We start from the raw sequence: 22,558 nt of genomic DNA on the forward strand, positions 1-22,558 counted from the left end.
TTTTCTGTAATTTAGCTTATAATAACCACTGAGGGAGATCTTACAATGGTTGATTAGGCTTTAAAAGCTTTTCCTGATTATCTTCAGAAAGACCTGATTATCTTCCTGCTTCTGGGGGAGAGGGTCTATTGGGGAATGTTCCACAACTGAAGTGTGAAGGGGGAAGGGTTGCCTCTGTTCTTGTGTTAACTTGTAGTAAGTGAATAGCTAATACAACTTTGTTTCTTCATTCATTCAGTTTATTTACAGAGGCCTTTGCATGTGCTAGGGTCTATGCTGGCTGTAAGCATAGATATGAATTAGACACAGATTGGCTTTCAGGGGGCTTCCAGTCTAGTATGATAGATAGGTATGCAAATATCATATAAACTAAGTGCAAGAAAATGTCATGGATTTTTCTGAAGCATCTGTATAGTATACAATGAGGATAAAATGGGAATGGACCCATGATTTTATTATCAGAAAATGGGGGAGCATCACTTGATATCCTTGTAAGTTCTTACCCAGAGTAGCAGACATATGAATGAAACGGCGTTCTGAAGGAGGCCTGCCAGTATCCATATACTGGTTCAAGACTCCCGTAAATATTTCTGGAGTATCCACCTTAAGTCAAGAACTCTTTGATGATTAAGAATTTATTGACTAAATAGACAAATAAAAAGGGAGATTAATTACAGAAGAATCAAAGAAGGAGAATATTCTTCTTGCCAAAAGAATAGAGAAAAGGGAAATAAAGAGGTAGTGAAAATTCAAGGGAGTCTACCTTAATATTAAATATTTATCTAGTAGGTGTTGAAAGTTTTTCCATACTCTAATCAGGCTTATGAAATTTGAAACAACCCCATAAATGTAAAAATATGAGATTTCTTTTGTGGCTTTCCTTGCAGTGGTAAAAACAGAATATGTGACTTAAAAAATAATCTTGGCTTTATAAATCTATGGGGAATGGCTTAAACTCTCAAGTGTTCTTATATTTCTTGAGAAAGAAAAGATATTATTTTCTATAACAGTCATTTTAAACCAAAGCAGCAGTAGATGATTTAATATGGGGGAAAAAAACCCCCTAATAACTTAGTAGAAATACAGGCTAAGAATAGGCAGTTCATAGAGAAAGAAATATGAATGGGTTATACAGATATAAAAGATATTCAGCATTACAGTTAAAGATATGCAGAGAAAAGCAAGGAGATACCTACTTGATTGCCAACATTTAGACATTTGATAATATCTGGTGTTGAAGAGTGAAGAAGCTGTTAACCTCGAACATTGTAGATGAGAGAAATATGGGTGCAACCATTTTGGAGAGCAATTGGATGCTAATAGAATTGAAGATGCACACATATCCTGTGACCTAGTAACTCCACATCCAGAAATTTATCCTAAGATAAGTGGTCAAAGAAGTTATGAACAAAAATGTTTCTGTAGCCTTGTTTCTAATAGCAATACCAAAATGTAACTATCAATTGGAGATCAGTTAAGTAAATTATGGCTGATTCATACTATGGAACATTACAGCACTATTAAAGAGTAAGATATAAATACATTTGTGCTAACATAGAAATATCTCTATCATTACAAAGCAAGATGCAGAGCCGTGTGTTTGTTGCCTATAAATGGAAGATATTTTAATGGGTACTCAAGAAGCTTCTAATAGTGGTTCTACAGGGAGTGGAATTGGCTGGATTTGGAGTAGTAAGGAGATTTAATTTTTATTGTATACATTGGATTCTTTTTCACTTGTTTCCCTATGTATATGTGTTTCTTTTTTCAATTAAAAAGAAAACAAGCTAGTTTAAATAGTAGACAGAAGAGCTCAGTGATGGAATGTTAGTGTCAGAAGACTATTTGTAGTCCATGAAATACAGAAAAATTCATCTACTTAGTCATTCTGAGCTCTAACGGTACTTCTAATTCTTTTTCTGCAGCCTCTAGTGAACCTCCAGATAGCGTTCACCAGTGCTTCCTTGACTCTCTCTTGGTTTCCGCACATTAGATAAAACAGCCACGTCCATCAACTAATGAAGGATAAATAAAATGTAGTATACCATACAATGGCATATTATTTGGCAGGTAAAAAGAAATGAAATATTGATACATGCTACAACATGTAGTGTGAATGGCTGAACTTGGAAAGTATTAATGGTGAATGAAAGAAGCCAGTCACAGGGGGCCACATACTTCATGATTCCATTGATGTGAAATATCCAGAATAGGTAAATCTATAGAGACAGAAAGTAGCTTAGTGGTTGCCTAGGGCTGAGGGGAAGGGTTTCAGGAGAGACTGTTAAAGGATGTGGAGTGAGGTTAGGGTTATTCACACAGCTCTGTGAATAAAGAAAAGGCTGTTGAATTGTATACTTTAAATGGGTGAATTGTATGGTATGTAAATTATATTTCAATAAAGCTGATAAAAGAAAGGTGAGGAGAACTTACAGAGAACTGAAAATGATTCTGGAATGACTATGTGATACCTGTCTCTCTAATGTGATTATCACTGTACTTCTCTTTTTGTTCTTCCTTCCTGGCTTTCTTTTTCATTCATTCATTCATTTACAAATATTTATTGAACACCCATTCTGTATCAGGCATTATGTGAAATGTTGCTTATATAGTTGTAAAGAATACACATGTAGGCTTTGCTCACGTGGAGCATCCAGTCTATTGGGGAAAAGAGATGTTAAATAAATATTCACACAGATACATGTCTGACTACATACTGTGCTCTGAAATCTGAGGGAAAAGGCTAGGATGCTGTAGGAGATGGAGGGGAGATATGATCCAGATTTGTGAGTTGTTGAGGGCTCCCTACAAAGTGACATTAAAACTGAACTCTGAAGGATAAGTAGGAATTAGCTGGGTGAAGATTGTGTTGAAAAGCATTCTAGGCAGTTGGATCTGCCTGTGTAAGTGCTCTGAGGTGTGAACTGATTTGGTGCTCTTAAGGAAGGGCAAGTGGGTCAGAGCATGGTGAGCAAGGGAGGTGTTGTGTATTTCATATTTGATAAGCAGAGAAAGGAAAGATTCCTCAGGCATTTTGGCCATATCATATTAAGTTTATGAAAGAAATAAGAACGATTTAGAGTTTTAAAGTGGAATTCCAGCATGATATTTACAATTAAAGATATTGTTTTGATTGGTGAGCTGAGAATGATTCGAAGGGTAGCGTCAGTGGACGTGGCAAACACCAGTTTGGTAGTAATTGCAGTGTCCAGGTGAGATATCATGAAGGTTGATGATAGAGGTGGCTAAAAGCAGATGGATTTAAGATATGGTTCAAAGACTAAGACTTGATGGATTAGACACAGGTGATGTTGTAGGTATCCAGGATGACTCCCAGATTTTTGGTTTGAAAAGCCAGTATCATTAACTGAGTTGGGGAAGAAAGAAGTAAGAGCAGATTTGGAATGCTACAAATGGTATTCTCAATGCCTGTAGGTGGATCACTGTAAATATTATTCAGTGGGCAGAGTTGCTTCCTTCTTGGATTAAAAAAGAATAAAGACAGATCCTCTTGGCACTTCATGGATAATACAGATAAACCCTGCACTAATTGCAGACATTCAGGATGATTCTGTTGAACTGTGTCACATATTGTACTGTGTGGGCTAAATTAATTACATTTACTTTTATCTGTTTTTATGTCTCTTTTCTTTGTTGGGCTGAGCTCCTGGAGGACTGCATCTGCTGCTTATTCATCTTTTGAGGTCCTAATGCATAGTGCGGATTTTGGTAATAAGCATGACATACTGAATAAATGAATGGAGAGGGTACATAGCAAAGTGTTCAAACTAATGTGTTGACCTGGAAAAAGAAGAGGGAGAGAGGACAGTTTATGGGCAATGACTCAAAGATGCAGGGAGAGGATGGGCTTAAAAGCACAGGTTGAAAAAATGGTGCTGTACAAAGGAAGGGATAACCCCCCCCCCCTTTTTTTTTTTTGAGACACTAGTAAGGAAGAGTGAAGTCTCCTTCTGGCACAAGGATGAAGCAAAGACATAGATGTCATTAGAGTTGAGTAAAGGCTAAGTAAAGTGAAGCCTAATGGATTGGATATAGAAGTTGTTCAAGAAGATAACAGGACTTTGAGATGGAAGAGTACAAGTTATCAATTGGAAGAGTACAAGTTATCAATGAATGGAATGGTCAGTAGGCTTCCCAAGGTCCATAGGATAAAAAGCCCCTTATGACAAAGACACTGCCCACCTTTCAGCTCCATGTTTCGCTGATTCCACTTTCCTAAATATTTTTCATGTTCTCCTCTGCTTCATGTCCTTTCATATGCTCTTCCCTCTTCCTTTTTCATCTACTCTTTTTAGAGAATTCTTGTTCATCCTTCAGGACCTACCTCATGTCTCATATCCATTTGGAAGCATAGTTAAATGCCCCTTCTGTGAGATCCCACACATCCTGAATTTATCTCTGTCATAGGACTTATCAAATTCTATTGCATTGTCTGTGTACACCCGTTTTATTTGGTTCTTTGAAGGCGCGACCTCTGCTTTGCTCATCTCTTTGCTTCCAGCACCTAATTTTTACAATGTCTCCAGGAGGTGCTGAAGTATGCTCAGTGAATGAACTGTAGAAATCTTCTCTTTTGAACAGGAAATATGCATGGCACATTTTCAGACATAGCCACGATGAGGACTGATTCTGTGCATTGGGCATCTCCTTAAACTATCACTTGGGAACAAGACTCAGTGCTCTATAGCCTTATGACAAAAGGAATCTGGATAGTTCAGAAAAAGGAATGGTTAGCAAAGAGCAACTGACTTTCATATAAAAGAACCAAAAGCTGCATATAGTTTGGCCTGATTAGATAATTTCAAAAGAAACAACACACAGAAAAATTTACAACCAGGGGCTTCCCTGGTGGCGCAGTGCTTGAAAGTCCGCCTGCTGATGCAGGGGACGCAGGTTTGTGCCCCGGTCCGGGAAGATCCCACATGCCGCGGAGTGGCTGGGCCCGTGAGCCATGGCCGCTGAGCCTGCGCATCCGGAGGCTGTGCTCCGCAACGGGAAAGGCCACAACAGTGAGAGGCCTGTGTACCGCAAAAAAAGAAAACCAACACAACCAGGCTTTTCCCACATGGAGACACCAGAAAAAAAAATTCATCTTCAGAATTTCATGCACTCTTAAGGTTGTATGTGACTTTGAAGGACAAAGTAGCATGATTTTGAACTATTCTCTGCTACATAGAAACAGCTTTGTTGCACATAAATACACTAATGGGATTTTACCAGTGTCTTTAAAAAACTGATGAGTGTACTAAAAAATCATTTGTGGCTGTAAAGAACTTGGTAATGCCTAACTGCTAGAAGCAGCATGAATAGTAGAGAGGGATCCCAGCTCTGCCTCTAACTAGATTTGTGACCTTAGGCACGACTCTGAGCCTCAGTTTCACCATCTATATGTAAAAAAGAGTTGGAGTAGGCATTCTTTAAGAGACCGCATCCTGCCGAAATATTCAGAAACTGTATCCATTGGCTCTTTGGAGTGTGTGTGTGTGTGTGTGTGTGTGTGTGTGTGTGTGTGTGTGTGCATGTTTCTGTAATGGAAAACAGTGGTCTCTGTAAGGCTCAAAGGGTTAAGGTTCTGTAAAAACAAAAGAGAGTCATAACTTATTGATTCAAAATCCAGTTATTCAAATTCCTAATAATGTGGGCATGAGGCAGCCCTCACTGGAATATCTAATTATTTGAGTTTCTAAACATGAAGAGGAATAAAACTGAAGAGAGGGCTCTGGAATCAGCCAGATATGGTTTGAATCTTGGTTCTGCCACTGACTTTGCCATTTTGGGAAAACTATCTAACCTCTTTAAATCTAATTCCTCATCTGTAAATGTGGTCAGTAACGGTCTCTGCCTCTGTAAGGACTTGAAAGGATTAACTGTAATATAATATTTTAAAATACTTAGCACAGTGTTTGGCCTATTGTAAGTGCTAAATACTAATATTAATACTTGTATTTCAATTTGGTCTTGTATATGTAAAACATGGTTTTAACTGATCTGTCTTACCAGAACTTGGGCCAGGAGGGAGTCTTTAGAAGGCATATGAGGAAAGAGCAGCTGGGAGTGACTACAGATCTTCAGACTAAGAGTAATTCAAGATTTTCATTTTTACAGATGAGGAAATAATATCTCAGGGCAGTTTTGACGTACCCAATGTCATACAGATAAAGTCACACAAAAATGCAATATAAAGAAAACCATAGGAAGATGTTGTATGAGGCCACTAACATTACATATAATGACATCACAATCTTTAATAAGCTTTCTGTATGGTTGAATTATACACCTGAGTAACAGTAAGTGTGAGCTTTGGACCTACGTTGATTTCTATACATGCCCAGTTTGGGAATCTTCAGCTTAAGTTTCTAGATTGTGTTGTTTTTTTAAGAAATAGGATCCCCAAAGATCCTACCCACTTCATTCTTTAAGGCTGTTGCTACATGAGATAAAATATTCTCAACCAAGATGGGCAACAGAATTCCCTGGGAAAATTTAAAAAATTTCCTGATAACTTGGCCTCACTAACAGAACTTCTGATGTTTAGATCTGGAGAGGGGAATGTCTCAGAATTTTTTATCTCACTTTTTCTTAAGAATTTCCAAATAATAATTTTAATATATACAGTTGGTTCTTGATATCCACAAGTTTCACATCTGCAGATTCAACCTACCAAAGATGAAGGATATTTGAAAAAAAAAAAATTTCCAGAAAATTCCAAAAAGTAAAACTTGAATTTGCCTTGTGGTGGCAGCTATTTACATTGTATTTACAACAATTTACATAACATTTACATTGTGTTAGGTATTATAAGTAATCTGGAGGTGACTTAAAGTATGAGAGGGAGGAGCTTCAAGAAGGCTGAAGAGTAAGACGTGGAGATCACCTTCCTCCCCACAAATACATCAGAAAGACATCTACACGTAGAACACTCCTACAGAACACCTACTGATCACTGGCAGAAGACCTCAGACCTCCCAAAAGGCAAGGAACCCCCCACGTACCTGGGTAGGGCAAAAGAAAAAAGAAAAAACACGGACAAAAGAATAGGGACGGGGCCTGCAGCAGTGGGAGGGAGCTGTGAAGGAGGAAAGGTTTCCACACACTAGGAAGCCCCTTCGCGGGCAGAGCCTGCGAGTGGCAGAGGGGGGAAGCTTCGGAGCCACGGAGGAGAGCGCAGCCACAGGGGTGTGAAGGGCAAAGCAGAGAGATTCCCGCATAGAGGATCGGTGCCGACCAGCACTCACCAGCCCGAGAGGCTTGTCTGCTCACCCGCCCGAGCGGGCGGGGCTGGGAGCTGAGGCTCCGGCTTCCATCGGATCGCAGGGAGAGGACTGGGGTTGGCTGCGTGAACACAGCCTGAAGGGGTTAGTGCACCACAGCTAGCCGTGAGGGAGTCCGGGAAAAGTCTGGAGCTGCCGAAGAGGCAAGAGACTTTTTCTTCCCTCTTTGTTTCCTGGTGCGCGAGGAGAGGGGATTAAGAGTGCTGCTTACAGGAGCTCCAGAGACGGGCATGAGACGCTAAGGCTGCTGCTGCCGCCACCAAGAAGCCTGTGTGCGAGCACAGGTCACTATCCACACCCCTTCCGGGGAGCCTGTGCAGCCCGCCACCGCCAGGGTCCCGGGATCCAGGGACAACTTCCCCGGGAGAACGCACGGCGCGCCTCAGGCTGGTGCAACGTCACGCCGGCCTCTACCGCTGCAGGCTCGCCCCGAACTCCGTGCCCCTCCCTCTCCCCTCATGAGTGAGCCAGAGCTCCCGAAGCAGCGGCTTCTTTAACTCCGTCCTGAGTGAAGAACAGACGCCCTCAGGTGACCTACACTCACAGACGGGTCCAAATCCAAAGCTGAACCCCAGGAGCTGTGTGAACAAAGAAGAGAAAGGGAAATCTCTCTCAGCAACCTCAGGAGCAGCGGATTAAAGCTCCACAATCACCTTGATGTACCCTGCATCTCTGGAATACCTGAGTAGACAACGAATCATCCCAAATTGAGGAGGTGGACTTCGGGAGCAACGATATACATTTTTTTTTTTCTTGTTCTTTTTTTGTGAGTGTGTATGCTTCTGTGTGTGATTTTGTCTGTATAGCTTTGCTTTTACCATTTGTCCTAGGGTTCTGTCTTTTTTTTTTTTTAAGGATAGTTTTTAGCACTTGTTATCATTGGTGGATTTTTTTTTTGGTTTGGCTGCTCTCTTCTTTCTTTTTTTTTATTGCTTAAAAAATTTTTTTAATAATTATTTTTTATTTTAATAACTTTCTTTCTGTCTGTCTGTCTTTCTTTTTCTCCCTTTTATTCTGAGCCATGTGGATGACAGGCTATTGGTGCTGCAGTCAGGCGTCAGGGCTGTGCCTCTCAGGTAGCAGACCCAAGTTCAGGACTTGGTCCACAAGAGACCTCCCAGCCAAATAATATCAAATGGCAAAAACCTCCCAGAGATCTCCATCTCAATGCCAAGACCCAGCTCTACTCAACGACCAGCAAGCTCTGGTGCTGGACACCCTATGCCAAACAACTAGCAAGACAGGAACACAACCCCAACCATTAGCAGAGAGGCTACCTCAAATCATAATAAGGTCACAGACACCCCAAAACACACCACCAGACGTGGACCTGCCCACCAGAAAGACAAGATCCAGCCTCATCCACCAGAACACAGACACTAGTCCCCTGTACCAGGAAGCCTACAAAACTCACTGAACAAACCTTAGCCACTGGGGGCAGACACAAAAAACAAGGGGAACTACGAACCTGCAGCCTGTGAAAAGGAGACCCCAAACACAGTAAGTTAAGCAAAATGAGAAGACAGAGAAACACACAGCAGATGAAGGAGCAATGTAAAAACCCACCAGACCTAACAAATGAAGAGGAAATAGGCAGTCTACCTGAAAAAGAATTCAGAAAAAAGAAAGTAAAGATGATCCAAAATCTTGGAAATAAAATGGAGAAAATACAAGAAAAGTTTAACAAGGACCTAGAAGAACTAAAGAGCAAACAAACGATGAACACACAGTAAATGAAATTAAAAATTCTCTAGAAGGGATTAATAACAGAATAACTGAGGCAGAAGAACGGATAACTGACCTGGAAGATAAAATAGTGGAAATAACTACCACAGAGCAGAATAAAGAAAAAAAAATGAAAAGAATTGAGGACAGTCTCAGAGACCTCTAGGGCAACATTAAATGCACCAACATTCGAATTATAGGGGTCCCAGAAGAAAAAGAGTAAAAGAAAGGGACTGAGAAAATATTTGAAGAGATTATAGTTGAAAACTTCCCTAATATGAGAAAGGAAATACTTAATCAAGTCCAGGAAGCACAAAGAATCCCATACAGGATAAATCCATGGAGAAACATGCCAAGACACACATTAATCAAACTATCAAAAATTAAATACAAAGAAAAAATTTTAAAAGCAGCAAGGGAAAAACAACAAATAACATAAAAGGGAATCCCCATAAGGTTAATAGCTGATCTTTCAGCTATCAGAAACTCTCCAAGCCAGAAGGGAGTGGCAGGGCATATTTAAAGTGATGAAGGGGAAAAAGCCACAACCAAGATTACTCTACCCAGCAAGGATCTCATTCAGATTTGATGGAGAAATTAAAACCTTTACAGACAAGCAAAAGCTAAGAGAATTCAGCATCACCAAACCAGCTTTACAACAAATGTTAAAAGAACTTTTCGGGCTTCCCTGGTGGCACAGTGGCTAAGAGTCTGCCTGCCGATGCAGGGGACGTGGGTTTGTGCCCCAGTCCGGGAAGATCCCACATGCCGCGGAGCAGCTGGGCCCGTGAGCCATGGCTGCTGGGTCCGTGTGTCCGGAGCCTGTGCTCTGCAACAGGAGAGGCCACAACAGTGAGAGGCCCACATACCACAAAAAAAAAAAAAAAAAAAAGACAACTTCTCTAGGTAGGAAACACCGAGAAGGAAAAGAGCTACCAAAATAAACCCAAAACAATTAAGAAAATGGTAATAAGAGCATACATATCGATAATTACCTTAAATGTAAATGAATTAAATGCTCCAACCAAAAGACATAGACTGGGTGAATGGATAAAAAAACAAGACCCATATATATGCTGTCAACAAGAGACCCACGTCAGACCTAGGGACACATACAGACTGAAAGTGAGGGGATGGAAAAAGATATTCCATGCAAATGGAAATCAAAAGAAAGCTGGAATAGCAATTCTCATATCAGACAAAATAGACTTTAAAACAAAGACTATTACAAGAGACAAAGAAGGACACTACATAATGATCAAGGGATCAATCCAAGAAGAAGATATAACAATTGTAAATATTTATGCATCCAACATAGGATCACCTCAATACATAAGGCAAATGCTAACAACCATAAAAGGGGAAATTGACAGTAACACAATCATGGTAGGGGATTTTAACACCCCACTTTCACCAATGGACAGATGATCCAAAATGAAAATAAATAAGGAAACACAAGCTTTAAATGGTACATTAAACAAGATGGACTTAATTTATATTTATAGGACATTCCATCCAAAAACAACAGAATACACATTCTTTTCAACTGCTCATGGAACATTCTCCAGGATAGATCATATCTTGGGTCATAAATCAAGCCTTAGTGAATTTAAGAAAATTGAAATCGGATCAAGTTTCTTTTCCAACCACAATGCTATAAGATTAGATATCAATTATAGGAAAAAAAACTGTAAAGAATACAAACACATAGAGGCTAAACAATATGCTACTAAATTACCAAGCGATCACTGAAGAAATCCAAGAGGAAATCAAAAAATACCTAGAAGAAATGAAAATGAAAATATGATGACATATAAAGTATGGGATGCAGCAAAAGCAGTTCTAAGAGACAAGTTTATAGCAATACAATCCTACCTCAAAAAACAAGAAACATCTCAAATAAACAACCTAACCTTACACCTAAAGCAATTAGAAAAAAAAACAAAAAACCTCCAAAGTTAGCAGAAGGAAAGAAATTATAAAGATCAGATCAGAAATAAGTGAAAAGGTAATGAAGGAAACAATAGCAAAGATCAGTAAAACTAAAAACTGTTTCTTTGAGAAGATAAACAAAATTGGTAAACCATTAGCCAGACTCATCAAGAGAAACAGGGAGAAGACTCAAATCAACAGAATTAGAAATGAAAAAGGAGAAGTAACAACTGACACTCCAGAAATACAAAGGATCATGAGAGATTACTACAAGCAACTTTATGCCAATAAAATGGACAACCTGGGAGAAATGGACAAATCTTTAGAAAAGTACAAACTTCCAAGACTGAACCCGGATGAAATAGAAAATATGAGCAGATCAATCACAAGCACTGAAATTGAAACTGTGATTAAAAATCTTCCAACAAACAAAAGCCCAGGACCAGACAGCTTACAGGTGAATTCTATCAAACATTTAGAGAAGAGCTAACACCTATCCTTCTCAAACTCTTCCAAAATGCAGCAGAGGGAGGAACACTCCCAAACTCATTCTACAAGGCCACAATCATCCTCATACCGAAACTAGACAAAGATGTCACAAAGAAAGAAAACTACAGGCCAATATCACTGATGAACATAGATGCAAAAATCCTCAACAAAATACTAGCAAACAGAATGCAACAGCACATTAAAAGGATCATATACCATGATCAAGTGGGGTTTATCCCAGGAATGGGAGGATTCTTCAATATATGCAAATCAATCAATGTGATACAATATATTAACAAATTGAAGGAGAAAATCCATATGATCATCTCAATAGATGCAGAAAAAGCGTTTGACAAAATTCAATTCCCATTTATGATAAAAACCCTGCAGAAAGTAGGCATAGAGGGAACTTACCTCAACATCCTAAAGGCCATATATGACAAACCCACAGCCAGCATCATCCTTAATGGTGAAAAACTGAAAGCATTTCCACTAAGATCAGGAAAAAGACAAGGTTGCCCACTCTCACCACTATTATTCAACATAGTTTTGGAAGTTTTAGCCACAGCAATAAGAGAATAAAAAGAAATAAAGGAATCCAAATCAGAAAAGAAGTGAAGCTGTCACTGTTTACAGATAACATGATACTATACATGGAGAATCTTAAAGATGCTACCAGAAAACTAATCAATGAATTTGGTAAAGTTGCAGGATACAAAATTAATGCACAGAAATCTCTGGCATTCCTATACACTAATGATGAAAAATCTGAAAGTGAAATTAAGAAAACACTCCCATTTACCATTGCAACAAAAAGAATAAAATATCTAGGAATAAACCTACCTAAGGAGACAAAAGACCTGTATGCAGAAAATTATAAGACACTGATGAAAGAAATTAAAGATGATACAAACAGATGGAGAGATATACCATGTTCTTGGATTGGAAGAATCAACATTGTGAAAATGACTATACTACCCAAAGCAATTGACAGATTTAATGCAATCCCTACCAAACTACCACTGGCATTTTTCACAGAACTAGAACAAAAAATCTCACAGTTTGTATGGAAACACAAAAGACCCCGAATAGCCAAAGCAATCTTGAGAAGGAAAAATGGAGCTGGACGAATCAGGCTGCCTGACTTCATGCTATACTACAAAGCTACAGTAATCAAGACAATATGGTACTGGCACAAAAACAGAAATATAGATCAATGGAACAGGATAGAGAGCCCAGAGCTAAACCCATGCACATATGGTCACCTTATCTTTGATAAAGTAGGCAAGAATATACAGTGGAGAGAGGACAGCCTCTTCAATAAGTGGTGCTGGGAAAACTGGACAGTTTCGTGTAAAAGAATGAAATTGGAACACTCCCTAACACCATACACAAAAATAGACTCAAAGTGGATTAAAGATCTAAATGGAAGGCCAGACACTATAAAACTCTTAGAGGAAAACATAGGCAGAACTCTCTATGACATAAATCACAGCAAGATCATTTTTGACCCACCTCCTAGAGAAATGGAAATAAAAATAAATGTGACATAATGAAACTTAAATGCTTTTGCACTGCAAAGGAAACCACAAGCAAGATGAAAAGACAGCCATCAGAATGGGAGGAAGTATTTGCAAATGAAACAACTGACAAAGGATTAACTTCCAAAATTTACAAGCAGCTCATGCAGCTCAATATCAAAAAACAAACAAACCAATTCAAAAATGGGCAGAAGACCTAAATAGACATTTCTCCAAAGAAGATATACAGATTGCCAACAAACACATTAAAGAATGCTCAATATCATTAAACATTAGAGAAATGCAAATCAAAACTACAATGAGATATCATCTCACACTGGTCAGAATGGCCATCATAAAAAAATCTACAAACAATAAATGGTGGAGAGGGTGTGGAGAAAAGGGAACCCTCTTGCACTTTTGGTGTGAATGTAAATTGATACAGCCACTATGGAGTACAATATGGAGGTTCCTTAAAAAAGTAAAAATAGAACTACCCTACGACCCAGCAATCCCACTACTGGGCACATACCCTGAGAAAACCATAATTCAAAAAAATCATGTATCACAATGTTCATTGCAGCTCTGTTTACAATAACCAGGAGATGGAAGCAGCCTAAGTGTACATCAACAGATGAATCGTTAAAGAAGATGTGGCACATATATACAATGGAATATTACTCAGCCATAAAAAGAAATGAAATTGAGTTATTTGTAGTGAGGTGGATGGACCTAGAGTCTGTCATACAGAGTGAAGTAAGTCAGAAAGGGAAAAACAAATACCGTATGCTAACACATATATATGGAATCTAAGTAAAAAAAAAGGTCATGAAGAACCTAGGGGCAAGACGAGAATAACGACACAGACCTACTAATGAATGGGCTTGAGGACACGGGGACGGGGAAGGGTAAGCTGTGACAAAGTGAGAGAGTGGCCTGGGCATATATACACTACCATATGTAAAATACATAGCTAGTTGGAAGCAGCTGCATAGCACAGGGAAATTAGCTCGGTGCTTTGTGACCACCTAGAGGTGTGAGATAGGGAGGGTGGGAGGGAGGGAGACGCAAGAGGGAAGAGATATGGGAACATATGTATATGTATAACTGATTCACTTTGTTATAAAGCAGAAACTAACACACCATTGTAAAGCAATTACACTCCAATAAAGATGTTAAGAAAAATAAATAAAATAAAAAGAATGAAAAGAGTGGGGTTTTTTTTTTGGTAATGATATGGAACAGTCTCTAAGATTTAATGTAAATGAATGAAGTAACGTGCTGAAAAAAAAAAGTATATGGGAGGATGTGAGTAGGTTATATGCAAATGCCATGCTATTTTATCTAAGCATTTTAAGCATCTGTGAATTTTGTTATTCGTTCCAGGGGGTCCTGGAACGAATCCCCTGTGGTTGCAAAGGAACTGCTCTATATAATATACAAATTAAATAATGGAAACACTGTGCTGCTGGAGATATTTTTAAGATCAGAGTTTGCACATATAACGTGTCCCATTGTTTATATTGGATGACAGTAGAAGAATCCAAATCTCTATTTGTTAAAAAAAAAAATCTCCCCTGGTGATGCTGATGTCCATTGGGATTGAGAACTTTTGAAATAGGGAATTAGCTTTAGAATTCAGTGCTAATTTGTAGGTTTATTGATTCTTATAGATGATTTATAATCACTGTATTGTTGGTATTTAAGGGTTATTTTCCCCAGGTGGACAAAGGAGTGATTGATAAAACAAAATGAAAGAAAACACAGAGAATGTATTCTAATGTCTTAAAGGATGTTTATATGGTGTAGCTTTCCCAAACTCAGACAATAAAATGCCCTTTATTCAAGCTCCTGCTTGACAACGGTCAGTGATTGACCAGCCACGGGAGGTGATGTGGCATAAAGGAAAGAGTTTTAAGCTTGGAGCCAGAGGCCAGGAACCCTGGGATTCTGTTCCAACCTTGCTGCTTAATGAGCTCTGTAACCTTTATCACTTATTTCACCTCCTTGAGTTTCTGTTGCCTCATCTATAAATTGAGGGGGACTTGAACTAGATTCTTTCTAAGATCCAGTGTCTCAAAATTCAGTGGTTTATTTAATGTTTTAGTAGTTACAAAGCTAAATTCTTAATTTTGCATTTCAGAATCAAGCTCCTAAATACTTGAGAGTAAAAGCAGAGGATTAGATTGATCCAGGGTGAGATAAGGCAGCAAATCAAGACAATAAGCCTGCTAACTGTGTGACTCTCAGGAGTGACCATGCCCAAGGGGATCCAGGATATGTAGGATATGCTGTGAATCTAGGAACTGGTGATTATTTGGGAAAAATTAGAGGGCTCAAGATACTACAGATAGTGGTAAAGTTGAAAAATGGGTGTGGGGGGGAATAAGATGGTAAGTGATCTATAGTTGAGTAGAAGTTTTGGTCGGCAGATGGAATAATGGAGTCTGATTTGAGGTAGAGCAGTTCTGCATGCTGACCAGGAAGGTCCAGTGTTGGCCATGGGGTTGAGTTTTACTGTGGAGATGAGATAAAGGTCACTGGTACAGAGGAAATCAAGGAACTGTCTGAGCTCGACCTGTATAGGTTGTCCATACCAATTTGGGGATCTACCAGAATGGTGGTAGTATTAGGAGTAGGGAGGAAAACTATAATCAGAAGTCAAAATTCTCAGTGAACATGAGGCCATGATCAGGAGTGTGGTGGGAAACTAGGACAGTGGTCTTCATTAAGGGAAGAAATGAATGACTTGAGAGACTTTTGCATAAGGGTTGAAGAAGAATATTCTGGAAGTAACAGTGGAAATAAGAGTGTTGCTTATATTCTCACTTGGTGGCAGTTTGGAAGAACAAGCAGCTCCTATCTGAGAGCCCATATTATGCTGTGATGTTGTTCTACCTAGAGATCATCACATCCACTCGGGCGGCTGCCGTGGCAGAAAGAATAGGCCCTTGAACCTTTCAAATTACTTGGTTGCCCTACTTTTAAGACTTCTGCTTTTTCCATCTAATTTCTCCAATGTTGACTTTCTTTGTGACTTAAATATTCTCTCCAGCCCTCAAACTTCTTTTGAAGATTTAGAGATATTTTGTTCGTCAGCCTAAATAGAAGCTGATTTCTTCGAATGGATAATTCAGCTAATCGTTACAGTAATGTGTATTGATTCTTCTTGCTCTAGCAGCTGGATCAATGTGAGGAGTGAATGTCATTATTTCCTGTGCTGTCTACAAACCCAGATATATTCACAAGAGAGGCCGATGGTAATGACTGTGAAGTTTTACTTGAAAGAGTTGTAAATAGTCTGTTACACCTTTGGAAAACTCAGGACAGAAATCCGGTTATGCCTGTTTGTAGCCAGCGCATTGTCAAAGATCAAAAATTCTGGGATCTTTGGTTCTACTTTGGTATCCAGAAATGGAGGACTTCAGTTCTTGCTTCTTCATGCTATAGGATCATGGGACAAACTTCTAGAAATCTAGATCACCTTGAACTACTTGACCTGTGAATATGCAGAATTAATACCTATACTCTTTCAGAGATGAATATAATCATTTATCTTAGATTGAGATAGAGTTAAATATAAACAAAATGCATAATTTTGTAGTAAATAAATGTACTATAAAAACAAATATTTAGACCTTAGTTTTTTTGTTTTTTTGTTTTTTTTTGCAGTACGCGGGCCTCTCACTGCTGTGGCCTCTCCCGTTGCGGAGCACAGGCCCTGGACGCGCAGGCCCAGCTGCCACAGCTCACGGGCCCAGCCGCTCCGCGGCATGTGGGATTTTCCCGGACCGGGGCACGAACCCGTGTCCCCTGCATCGGCAGGCGGACTCCCAACCACTGCGCCACCAGGGAAGCTCTAGACCTTAGTTTAACATCATTTTCCCACAACTGAGCAAACAAAGTCCAGAGAAACAAAGAGACTTTCCCTAATCCATTCAGCGTGGTGTTGGCTCTGGGGTCCAGGTATACCAGTTGTCTTTGGTTACTTAATAATTTTCAGTAGAGGTATTAGTGGAAACTGTGTAGTTTGAAGACCAAGCAGTACATCGTTCCATGTTGGTATTTTTAATTTTAGATAATATTTAAAGAAGGATCAAAAATGTTCAAAAGAAAGGTTTTGGGGGAAGGCTTTAAATCCTCTTTGGTAAGGGAGAAGGTGATGCTGAGAGTGGTCTTGGTGTATGCAGAACGTGGGGTTTGTGTAGGGGTCTGGGATAAATTGGGTGTTGGTAAGCTACTCAGGAGGCCCAGGTCTGGGAAGCAAAACAAGCATAACCATTTATGGCTCGGGGAAATGTTGGAAGATGATGTCTAGATAATGCTAAACTGAGGAAGTGGACCCACTATGTGTAAAGGGACTCTCTAGTGGTGCGGTTTCCAGACAAAGTGTCTTGGACTTCCTTGACATGATGATGGTGTAAATGTCAAAAATTTCCAAATAGTCCTAAAAACTACCAGATGGTGTTTTCTTTCTCTCTTTTTTTTCTTTAGGGAAAATTGTTGGAGAATTTAGGGAGATAGTAGTGGAGTGGCTAGAGTTAAGTTGCTTAGTGTTTTCAAATGGTATCACTGAGATGCTATTTATTTTACCCAGCAATCCAATATGGTGTTGACAGAAGGAAGGTATCTGCTCAATTTCCCTTTCTCAGGGAAAAGTTTATTGCCCGTAACTCTATACATTTTTACATACTGAGGATATTACATTTATAGTGAGGAAATAATTTTTAAAGCTATGTCTTTTCTTAGTGCTGCTGTTGGTTGAAAAAGAGAAAAATTCAATTTATCAGGAGAATATATTGGTCATACACTGTGAAAAAATTAACTTATTTTGACTGAATTTTTTTCCCCTGGTGAGTTGACTGATTTTTGGACAAAACTGGCTGACTTCTTTGGCACGGTTCACTCATAGCCATAGGATAGCCTTTGCAATGCAAAGTGAATTATAATAAATTCTTGTTTTATTTGGAATTGTTGGGGTATGGTCTATTCTGATGAACTAAGAATTATCATTAAGACCATAAACAGATAAGCTCTTTTAGAAGAAATATCTTATGTTGAAAGTAATATAACTTTTATAGTTCAACTACTGACTCACTCCATCAAGGTTCTTAGAAGCGTGCACCAGAAGCCGACTATGGCTGGCTAAGCGGAAAAAGTTTGTTAAAATGTTATCCGGAAGCTCATAGATTCATCGGCCTGACTGGAGAAACAGGGCTGAGGTTAAGTTCCCAGGAACCATGTCCAAAACTACACCTCAGCAACACACAGGCACTTTCCCCAGCACCAGTGCCACTTCTGCACCAGAAACTTGGCCTTCCAGTTGTTCCCAACCCCCAAATCTGGACACCTTTTCTGTCACCCACAGAAATGAATCATGAATTCCTCCTTTCTAAAGTTTCTTACTTCTGAATCTTAGTCACACATGGAGTCTAGAACACATGTCCATGTGTTACCTTCTAAGGGGGTTGGGGTAGTGATTTCTCTAGGTTCTACCTCGATATGAGATACAACTTAGAGGATCTTCCAAACATAGCAAGGTGTTCAAAATATGCTGGGTCTCTAGAAAGCTTTACAAATACCCAGCTACACTGTATGTCTTTGGGCATACCACCTAATCTCATTAAGCCTCTGTTTCTCCTTTTGTAGAGTGGGATTAGTTATTCTTCCTCATATCCTTTCATAAAGCTAGTATATAAGCAAATTTGTTGTCCAAATTTAAGTCTAGGGTCCCAGAATTACCTTCTTACTTCGGAGAATTTTTGACTAGCCATGACAGGTCTGATTTTCATTTTGGCTCCCATGCTTTCTGGAGTAATAACATTGCTATAATAACATTGCTGGGGAAATTTGTAGCTTCTTAGATGCCCTATTTATCATTGCATTTTTCACTGTAGAGCACTAGCCTACCAGAAAAAAGATAGGTAGTTCCTCTTTGCTTATTATAGAGGATGCCCAGGCAAAATAGGTTGTCTTCCCCAACCTAGGATTCAGTGCATTTGTGTGCCACTACATGAGTATTGGAAAATGAAAGTTATGGCTCAGCATGTTACAGAGCTTTATTTACAATAGCTTCTCCCAAATCGACTGGAAAGAATTTTGGTCCTCAGTGTGGGAAAATGTAATCAGTAAGGCTTAGGCTATTTTGTATCTTTCTTGAGTAATTGTTAATGTGCTAGAACTGTGCTAAGTGCTTCCCATACATTATCTCATTAAGTTCTTACTACAGTCCTATGACATATACGCTCTTACCATCTCCATTTTATAGATCAGGAAACTGAATCTCAGAAAGAATAGGTAATTATTCCAAAGTCACAGGGCTGTAAGTGACAGATCCAGGATGTGACTGGAAGTCTATATGATGCTATATCTGGTGCTCTTAACCACTATGTATGGTATACTGTGAAGCCCTCAGAACTCTGTTCACACAAACGGCTAGTCAGACCTGAAATGTAGAGCATCCCTGAGTCCTTCCAAGTAATGTTTGGTTCTGGTGAAGTCAGGACCCCAGTTTGCCCAGTGTCTGTAATTTTGTTCAAAGGGTCACATCTTTATTTCTCATTTGACCTTTTCCTGTGACTTGATTCAGATTTAGGTTTGTTGTTCTCCCTCATACAACTTTTCCTAGTTTTTATTTTCCCGGACCCAACTTGGTTCCTGTCTTGGGCAAAGATATTTTTTTCTCACACTTCATTAATTTTTGACCATGGATAGCTTGGGACTCCATTCCTAGGTCCTCCTCGGGGACTGGTGCGACTATATGATGCTTCCTTGGCCCTCAAAAATGAGGCAAGTGAACGCAGAACCTTCTTCCATCACGAGAAACATTGTCTACTTCATTACCTTCAGTGCCACCGTGCTATCCCCTTCCTCTACCTCTCTCTCTGCCTTCCCCAAGGTGCAGTTGATGCCCTCTGAGTCTATTTTTTCTATTCTTTCTACTTCAGAAAGGAAAATCTTATCCATTCTGATAAGGGGTTGGCTTTAACCAACCCCTGTGCTGAGGACTTCCAAATCAAGACTTTTAGCTCTAACCTCTTTCTCAACTTCTATTTATATATCTCTAGTTGCTAGTAGATATCTGTCTCAATAACTCTTACTCATAGCAAAGAAACAAAATTCTTATAAAACAAAATAAAATAAAACTCTATCTCTTCTTTCTCTTCTGCCTAATTCCTCCTTTCCAGTTTATTTCCAACTACTTTTATCCAATATTAGAACTACAAGTGTCCCTACTGGTATCTTAGGAACAGATATTTTGAAGTTGAATAGTTCAGTACTTTTCATAAAAGGACCATAGATTCTTATCTAATATGCATTTCCATCCTGCTTTTCTGAGCTTCAGTAAACAAAGGAGTTCACCACGAAGGGTGGAGTTTATCTTGGACACTGAGCGGTAGGTGAAATCAGAAGGTTTGAACCAATGAAATACACTGGAGTGGAACAATCAGATAACTGGAAAGGTAGAACATTATTAATTTTTCTAAAGATGTGCTTTTGATATGAGCTCAGTGAACTGACCTCTGGCGAGTGGTTTAGTACACCCTTGTCATCCCATGTGATTAAAGAAGCAACCTCTTCTCCTGTCTCCCTGATTCTAATTCTCTCATTCTAACATACCTTTCATCCCAATAGTGAATAGTTAGGATTTTTTGGGGGTGGGGTGGGAATGGGAGTAGAGGTTTTTATCAAGGTGCTAGTTATAAAAACTACTGGATTGATAGGTAAGTTTTAAATGGATTTGTCATACACTTTGACAGATCCAAAAGCAGATTTTATGACTTGCTTTAAAATAAAATTCAACTTAATTTTTCCATTATACCTCAAGAGACTTGTCTTTTTGGTCTTGCTAACAATCTCATGACATATTATTCCTCAGCTGTGATGGATTGATATAGAGTAGACTTGCTTTTAGTGCCAAAGAATCCCCAAGGCACCTCTTCAAATCAGGTTCATGAATTATTGTCTCCTCTGAGTCCATCACATTATTAATTACAATCAGGAATAATTTGTGTCTATTCTGAAACCATGAATTGTTCCCTTAGTGTTGAGAAGTTATGATATATATATTTACATATATTTATATATATATATATATAAAATGATAACATGGAGCTATAATGCACAAGGTAATACAAATATTTGGGGACACATGTTGTGATGTTTAGAGCTGGCCAAATCTCTGAAGTTATTTGTAAAGTGTGGAAAGGAATGTTCTTTGTCATCCTTATGGGTAAAAACTACCATGGAATGTCAATAAATGTATCCTGGTCTTATCATGGAACGACAAAATGGGCTCATCTTTATATTTATATTATACATGCATAATATACATTATATTATGTGTAATATACTTATAATTATTTATAATTAAATAAATATGCATTTATATTAATTTCCAAATCTAAATGATATTTGAAACTTTTCCTGGCATTAATTCAGTCCCTTAAAATGTTCCCACAGATATTTCTGTGACCCCCCCACGCAAGATGTGTCTCACATGTACATACAAACTAGTTCATCAAATACAGTGACTACCAGTATATTTTTTCAGTTTTTTTTGAATTGCGGTAAATAAAATATAACACAAAATTTGCCATCATGATCATTTTTAAGTGTAAAGTTTCATAATGTTAAGTGTATTCATATTATTGTAAAACAGTTGTCCAGAACTTTTTCATCTTGCAAATGTGAAACTCTATATCCGTTAAAAACAACTTCCCTTTTTCCCTCCCCCAGGGTCTGGTAACCATCATCCTCCTTTTTGTTTCTATGAATTTGACTACTGTAGATACCTCAGGTAAGTGGAGTCATACAGTATATGTCTTTTTGTAATTGACTTATTTTTCTTAGCATAATGTCTTCAAGGTTCATCCATGTTGTAACATGTGACAAGATTTTCTCCATTTTGTAAGGTTGAATAATATTCCATTTTTGTATATAGCACATTTTGTTTATTCATTTATCCATCAATGGACATTTGGTTTGCTTCTACCTCGACTATTATGAATAGTGTTGCTATGAATATGGGTGTGCAAATATCTATTTGAGAGCCTGCTTTCAATTCTTTTAGATATACATCCAGAAGTGAGATTGCTAGATCATATAATAGTTCTATTTTAAATTTTTTGGTGAAGTTTCATACTGTTTTTCGTACTGGTTGCACCATTTTATAATTCCATTAACAGTGCACAAGGGTTCCAATTTCTCCACATCTTTACCAGCACTTGTTATTTTATTTTTTTATAATAGCCATTCTGACAGGCATGAGGCAATATCTCATTGGGGTTTTGATTTGCATTTCTTTAATGATTTGTGATGTTGAGCATATTTTCATATGCTTGTTGGTTAATTGTATACCATTCTTGGAGGAATAGCTATTCAAGTCCATTGCCTATTTTTATATAGGACTATTTGATTTTTTGTTGCTGAGTTATTTGAGTTCTCTGTGTATTCTGGATATTAACCGCTTATCAGATATATGTTTTGCACATATTTTGTTCCATTTCCTAGGTTTCCTTTTCACTCTGTTGATTGTGTCCTTTGGTGCACAAAATTTTTAGGTTTGATGTAGTCCCATTTGTCTATTTTTGCTTTTGA

At 38.5% G+C, this 22,558-nt stretch overlaps 1 long non-coding RNA gene across 2 annotated transcripts in view; it reads left to right on the forward strand.

The window, feature by feature from the left end:
* The window catches only part of LOC307182448, a 221,520-nt gene that overhangs the window by 61,610 nt on the left and 137,352 nt on the right, over positions 1-22,558 (forward strand). Inside the window, exon 3 of one of the 2 annotated variants that reach the window (XR_013827171.1) lies at positions 21,698-21,758. This is a non-coding gene — a long non-coding RNA (uncharacterized lncRNA). Of the gene's footprint in view, positions 1-21,697; positions 21,999-22,558 lie in introns of those variants that run through there. The other variant, XR_013827172.1, reaches the window with a different exon arrangement.

The sequence above is a fragment of the Stenella coeruleoalba genome, assembly GCF_951394435.1.
Source record: "Stenella coeruleoalba genome assembly, chromosome: 2".
Classification (NCBI taxonomy): domain Eukaryota; kingdom Metazoa; phylum Chordata; class Mammalia; order Artiodactyla; family Delphinidae; genus Stenella; species Stenella coeruleoalba.